General features: G+C 37.1%; 1 long non-coding RNA gene across 2 annotated transcripts; it reads left to right on the forward strand.

Annotated features, from left to right (window-relative positions):
- The first annotated feature begins 348 nt into the window (after window positions 1-348).
- LOC107139019 lies at window positions 349-6,496 on the forward strand. Of its 2 annotated transcripts, XR_007341056.1 has the most exons (3): window positions 372-1,436; window positions 4,203-4,361; window positions 5,846-6,496. It is a non-coding gene; the product is annotated as an uncharacterized LOC107139019 (long non-coding RNA). The 2 variants fall into 2 exon arrangements; XR_001503079.2 differs by having other exon boundaries at window positions 349-4,361.
- The last annotated feature ends 367 nt before the right edge of the window (window positions 6,497-6,863 follow it).

Here is a 6,863-nt window from a genome sequence, read left to right on the forward strand (position 1 = left end):
TTATCCAAACTGAAATGCAAAGAGAAGAAAAAGTGGGGAGAAATGATAATCCAACAACTGTGTGGAAAATACCACCATAATCTATCATATTGTAATTGAAGTCTGGAAGTGTACGAGAAAGAACTAGTAGAAGAAATATTTGAAAAATTAATAGCTAAGTACTATCCAAAATTAGTGAAGCAGGCCAGACCACAGATCAAAGTTCAAAGAATCTCAATCAGAATAAACACTAAGAATAAGTTGGTTGTTTGACTAGAAAGAGTTTTCAGTAAACCATTAACCATCTATGCGGCCAGGGGAATAGACAAATGAACTAGGAAATAGAGAATGTTTGTTCAACTACTTGAATTTTAGACCTAAGGTCTTAAGTTAAGGTTTTTTTTTTTTTGAAATATTTATTTTTTAGTTATAGGTGAACACAATATTTTTATTTTATTTTTATATGGTGCTGAGGATCGAACCCGGTGCCTCATGTGTGGGAGTTGAGCACTCTACCTCTGAGCCACAACCCCAGCCCCTTAAGTTAAGGTTTAATCGTAAGTATTGGCTTGAAATCTGGTAAAATGAGGAGGGCTTCAAAAAGCCGAAATGCAAGTTTCCCTTCTCCCTTTGCTAGCCAAATTGCCTTCCTTATCAAGGGCACAGTGCACTAACGCCCGAGTGTCACTCAGGGTGGTGTTCAGTTTCCCGCTAGCCTATGGAGTTACTCACACAAACTAATCACATACTCCTGCAAGATCCAGAGGTCATCCCCCGTCTAGTTATCACAAAGCCTACCTCTCACAGCTGCTGGTTGTTCACTTTATTTCCGAATTCAATGGCATGTTGTCTTCTTCCCTTGGACTGCAAGTATATGTGGCTAGTGAACTGCTGTTGATCTCACTTGCCCAGTATCAGGTGTCATGTATTCTCACATTCCCAAACCAGAGGGTGGTGTTATAGTTTGGATCTTAAGTGTCCCCCAAAAGCCATAGGCTAAAGGCTTGGTTGCTAATCAGTGGTACAATTGGGAGATAGGGCTTAGATGAAGGAAGTTAGCTCATTGAGGGCATTACCTTCGAGGAGATGTTGGGGCCCTGGCCCCTTCCTGTCTCTATCTTGCTCCCTGGATGTTGTGAGGTGAGAAGCCTCCTCTGACATATGCTCCCTGCTCTGATGCTCTGCCTTATCATGGACCCAAAGCAACGTAGCCAGCTGACCAAGAACTGATACCTCGGAACCGTAAGCCAAAATAAATCTTTCCTACTAACACCTGATTATCTCAGTTATTTTGTTACAGGCATGGTAAGTTGACTAACACAGGCTGGAATCCTCCCTCACCAATGGGATGAAGAGGAGTTGATTAAAACACTACACCATGTGTTGTGTGACTCAGGAGCCAGCACAAATGTAGTATGTTTGTATGTATATTGAATTGTTACGCAGCCTGATGAAAGGTAAGAAAGCTTCTTTGTTGAAGTCTAAGACCTTTTGTTAATCTCCTCTCCAACTGTATCTGAGATTTATTTTCTACCTGCCTGGCTATATTTTCAATTGTTCTTTCAATTTCTGCTACAATTTTTCTAGATGGGATCTGACAGAATTATGGTCCCTGTAGAAATCCAGACAATCTGAGTTCTGTGTACTGGAACTGCGTGTACATTCAGCCAAGCGTGCTGTCAGTATTGCTAATCAATACTGAAAACCTGCACCACTCTAATCCCAAAGCTCTGATTACAGAATTATATACAGTTGGTTTTGCCCTTCATCCCAAGATTTTTTTTCCTCCTTCCTCCAAAATAAACCCCTTGGCAACTCTTCTTTTGCTTATTCCAGGATTCATGGTAGAACACCAATCTTCATTTCCACCTTTATTTTCCTGGAGATCTTCTCAGTGTTACTGGAGGAAGATACTATAAAAGCTTGAACAAAGATGCATTTTTCCTGCTTAGAATATCCTTGTTAAGCTTTGCCCCAGTCCACTATAGAAGCAATGATTAAAATTATAAATATGCTTTCCCCTACTCCTGTGCATTGAAAGAATATAAAAGTTAGTGGAGAAGAGTATTTAGCAACACTTGAGGACCATACTGGTGCTCTCATGTTTTTTTATTCTTCTTCTGATTGACAAATTTGCCTCAACATCTTGATGATCTAGAATTGTCCCTATTTAAGATGTTCTCTCTCTCTTTTCCACCTTTACCATGAAATTTCTCCTTTGAAGTTACCTCTGCATTCTTTACCACTATCCATATTTCTTTTTGCCTAAAAATGTCCAGTTATAATTCCAGTTATTAGGGAAAATTAAGCACATATGTTTTTAAGACCATGAAATAAGTGTTCAGAGATGCAAAAAAATAAACTGAAGTTTCTTGAAGTTTTAGTTGAGTACACATACAAATTTTGATCATTATAACATGGGTCAAAAATATGTATTTTCAAGAAAGCCTTCATTATTGGAAATGGTTTTCTTAGATAAATGGCTGGCTGATACAAGGTAATAAAGTTCACAGAATCATTATTATTTTTTCTTTTTTGTATTTGAAATGATAATATTTTCAAAGGCATCAGCACCAATAGCTTATCTTCTCCCTCTACTGCTGTTTTCCCATCTGAGACAATCTATATTACACCCATTATCATGATTCTTGTAGCAATATGCCTGCATGGCATTTATAACTACAGAGATGATTAGTTACCACCACTGCAACATCCTTTGAGACTCTCTCTTTCTGCTTTGAACATCCAGTATACTAAAATAATACAATATGGCATATATCAACACCTGGTTTAATAGAAAGCAATAGTTATGGCTAGCTTAATTAGGTTAGAACATTCATGAGATTTTAGCATCTTTTACCCAGTAAATCCTCATAAAAACTTCATGAAAAAAATGAAGGAACTTTGATTGGGCAAAGGGAGGGGAAGGGTGGGGGGGGCATGGGGGCAGGAAAGATGGTGGAGAGAGATGGACATCATTACCCTTGGTACAGGTATGACTGACTGCACATATGGTGCAATGCTACATTGTGTACAACCAGAGAAATGAAAAGTTGTACTACAATTGTGTCCAATGAATCAAAATTCTCCTGGCATATATACCTAAGTAAAATTAATTAATTAATTAATTAATTAATTAATTAATTTTTTAAAAGGAAGAAAGAAAGCAGAATCTGTTCAGCGGACCCAAAATTGGCCATAATGCTGTCCCCAACAGGGCAGCTGCAGGTGCAGACTACTGATTTCCAGGTCACAGTCACCAGATTTGGATTTTTATATTATTTCTATTATTTTATTTTCTTCTTCTGTAGTCACCTTCCTTTTCTCATTTTTCAGGTTTTCAAATATCTCTGTAACCAATTTGCTTTCAATTCACTCTGTTCAAAACTCTATTTCTGGCTAGATCTTTCTAATATATGTGTGTTTTAATTCATGGGCATAGAAGAGAAGGGGTAGTTGAAGCAGCTGAGATGGAGTGATATACTCACCTGCCACTAGAAGAAAGAGCTTTGCAGCTGATATATATCATTTGCACTAATTGCACTTATGCAAGGTTACATTTGAAGTGGAAAAGGAAGTGTTGACTTAGTGATCCTGTTTACTACACTATTGACCTTCTCTTGATCTATCATCAGTAAATAATATTAATTTGACTTCTATAACAGAATGGACTTTTCCCCTGTATCTTTGTAAAACAGTGTTTTCACTTGTATCTTATAATGTGCTCATTGACTTTAATCTCTTTCTTCTTTTCCCTCAAAGCCTCACAGATTAATAGGCACTTCATCTCTGAAGCCATTTTTGACCCACCTTTTCTTGTCTCACTCTGCTTTCTGCCTGTGCCAGGAGCTTTACAGGTCAATTCTGCTTTTTTTTTTTTTAGAACATTCCTTATTGCTGCTCAATTTAATCCCTTCTCAGGTAAATTCCATGATGACAAGAAAACTCCTTCAGTTTCTTGAAATCTTACTGTGATATGCACCATTGCTTCTGTAGAATATGGCTCCTGTAAGTTTCAGGAATAATTGCTGATCTTCAGTAATAGAGGAAACAATAACCATACAAGATGGGTTTCTAAGTCTTAAGAATTGACAACTGCTTGCAAGGACATGGCATATAGAAAGGAAATAACGTGAGGTGGGGAGCATATGCCTCCAATCATGGTCCTTCACTAGCCCCAGACACTTTCATCATGAGTAATCCCTGCTGGTTTTCTCTTTCAGAGAGACACATAGAAGTAAGATGCCAGATCTCATGCAGAGGGACATCTCTTCAGGGTTTTATTTATTCTTTTAAATGCATTGTGTTCCCAGGAAGAGCTTGTACAAATGTGCCAGAAGCATTGTGTCACCATTGACATTTGGATGACAGTCTTCAAAGTGGTGAGCTTTACTTTCATGTACAAAGGGATAATTACAAGTTTTTCTCCAGCATTATTTGTTTTCCAAAGTTCATATATGCTGTCACAATATCATTTTGGTCTGACTATTATCTACAGAATCTTATATTTAAAGAAGTATTTGTATGTATATATATATATATATATATTTTAAAGAAGTGTGTGCATTTATACACATACATTTTTTAGGGGGCGAGAAGTACTGAGGATTAAACTGAGAGGTACTGTACCATTGTCCTATATCCCCAGTCCTATCTATCTATCTATCTATCTATCTATCTATCTATCTATCTATTTTGAGACAGAGTCTCACTAAGTTCCTTAGAGCCTTACTGAGTTGCTAAGACTGGCCTTGAACTTGAGATCCTCCTGCCTCGGCCACTAGTGTTGCTGGGATTACAGGCAGGTGACGCGGTGCCCAGCTAAAGGAGCATATTTTTCCCCTAAAATACAAAGCAATGATGGGGGAGCTTTCTAACCACAAAGCAGAGCTGTGCAGACTGTCTTTCTCTTACAATCTTTACACCCAACATTTGCCAGAAGTTGTTCTAAAAAGCCAAACTCCCACTAGATGTAGTAAAAGTATAAATATAGACTGATTTTATTTGGAAATTGACTCAGGATTTTTACATAATTGTAGCTAGATGAAATTGAAGCTTTTGAGATTTGAAATTCCAATCAAACAATCTGATCTGAAATAAACATACATCCTGCAATGAGTGAATAAATTACACATTTGCAAAATAATAAATGGCAGTTATTGAATTCGGCTAAGCAATATCAACCAATAAATTTAGAACACTTTGGGAAGTAGGAAAATTACACTTGATTACCTATCAGCAAATCCCAGCAGAAAAAATTGTTAAAGGTTATGGAAATTGCATGAAATATTAGGTTATTGGCAGTGGCAGCGTATTTCTTACTTGAGTACTTGGTTACTCCAACTTCTTGTTCTTATCAAACGAAATTCCAGCTCCAAGTTGTAATGAACTAAATTCTACCTCCACAAAAATTTCTATCACAAATTTGTTACTTTTAATGTTGTCTTCTACAGAAATGAGACTTTTTAGAAGGCTTTGACACATGGTCTGTTAAAAATTTACATGACATTTGGATTTTTGCTGCAATGGATTAAAACAAAAGACAATTTTTTTCCAATTTTTCATGCAGAATTTTTACTGAAATTGTGTTTCCTTTGACGTGAGGAAAAAAATAGTGATGTACTCTTTAAGTTAGAGAGTTCTTCCTTTATGCAAATTCTGCTCAAGGATACAATTGATTTATTTACAATATATTTACTTTTCATTCTCTTGGTCGAAGTCATACTTCTAGAATGTATAGTTTTGAATAAAACTAATAGCAGTTGTAGCTCTGATAGAACTAAAGTAATGCAAATGATGATGATGCAAGGCATACGGTCACAAGTATTCACTCAGTGTACTCATTACATGCAAATCTCTATTTCAGATGTCATTGATACAGAGATGAATCAGATTCAATGCTTATGAAATTCACAGAGTATTAAGAAAGTCAGATGGGTATGTAAATAATACTAATACAGAAAGAACATGATGTCATCACTGTACGTGGCAAAAAGTTAAGACCATGGAAAATTCAGGTAATAGAAAACTTCTGCCTGAGGAATGAAGGAAACTGACTACAGCGGGTGAATTCTGTTCCTGAAAAGATGAAATCCTAAACCCAGTATCTGTGAAGTTGGCCTTATTTGGAAATATTTTCTTTTTAAATCAACTAAGTTAAGGACCTTGAGATGAGATCATTTTGGATTTAGGGAGGTTCCTAATCCAATGACTGCTATAATCATAAGAGAGTTGAGACATAGAACCATGGGCCAGAGGCTATATCAGGACAGATACAGAAACTGGAATTATGCTGCCCCAAGTCAAGGACCCTGGAGCCACCGAAAGCTACAAGAAGCAAGCAAACATTCTTTTTTAGAGCCTTCAGAGATAATGTATACCTTTCAACACCTTGATTTCAAAGACTTCTGGCTTCCAAAATGGTGACAGAATAAATTTCTGTTATTTCAAACCACTAGGTCTGTGCTAATGTTGTTCTTGCAGACCTAGGAAATAAAGATAATCATTACAGAAATAACATTTGGGTTGGAACATGAAGGATGGGCTGTGTTTGTACATCCCAGGCCTATTGTGTAGCAGGACAATGATAAAGACTCGGAGAAAGCTTTCAGGGAAGAGGATGTAAGTGTTTCAGTATCCTGGAATGTTAAATAATGACATGGGGAAGTAGAAGAGAATAGAGCTTGGTGGAGGAGAGAGAGAGGAAGTTGTAAACAGGAATAAAAAGGTTGAGAAGCCTCAGGGAAGCCATTGGGAAAGAAACACCAAGGACATACAGAGAGCTGATGAAAAATTCTCTTATGGTGCTGAGGATTTTAAGAACTAGGGAACGAGACTCGTGGTCACTGAAGTACACAGACAGTTGAGGGACAGAAGAGCCAGAC

This window comes from Marmota marmota, unplaced genomic scaffold (genome assembly GCF_001458135.2).
Source record: "Marmota marmota marmota unplaced genomic scaffold, marMar, whole genome shotgun sequence".
NCBI lineage: Eukaryota > Metazoa > Chordata > Mammalia > Rodentia > Sciuridae > Marmota > Marmota marmota.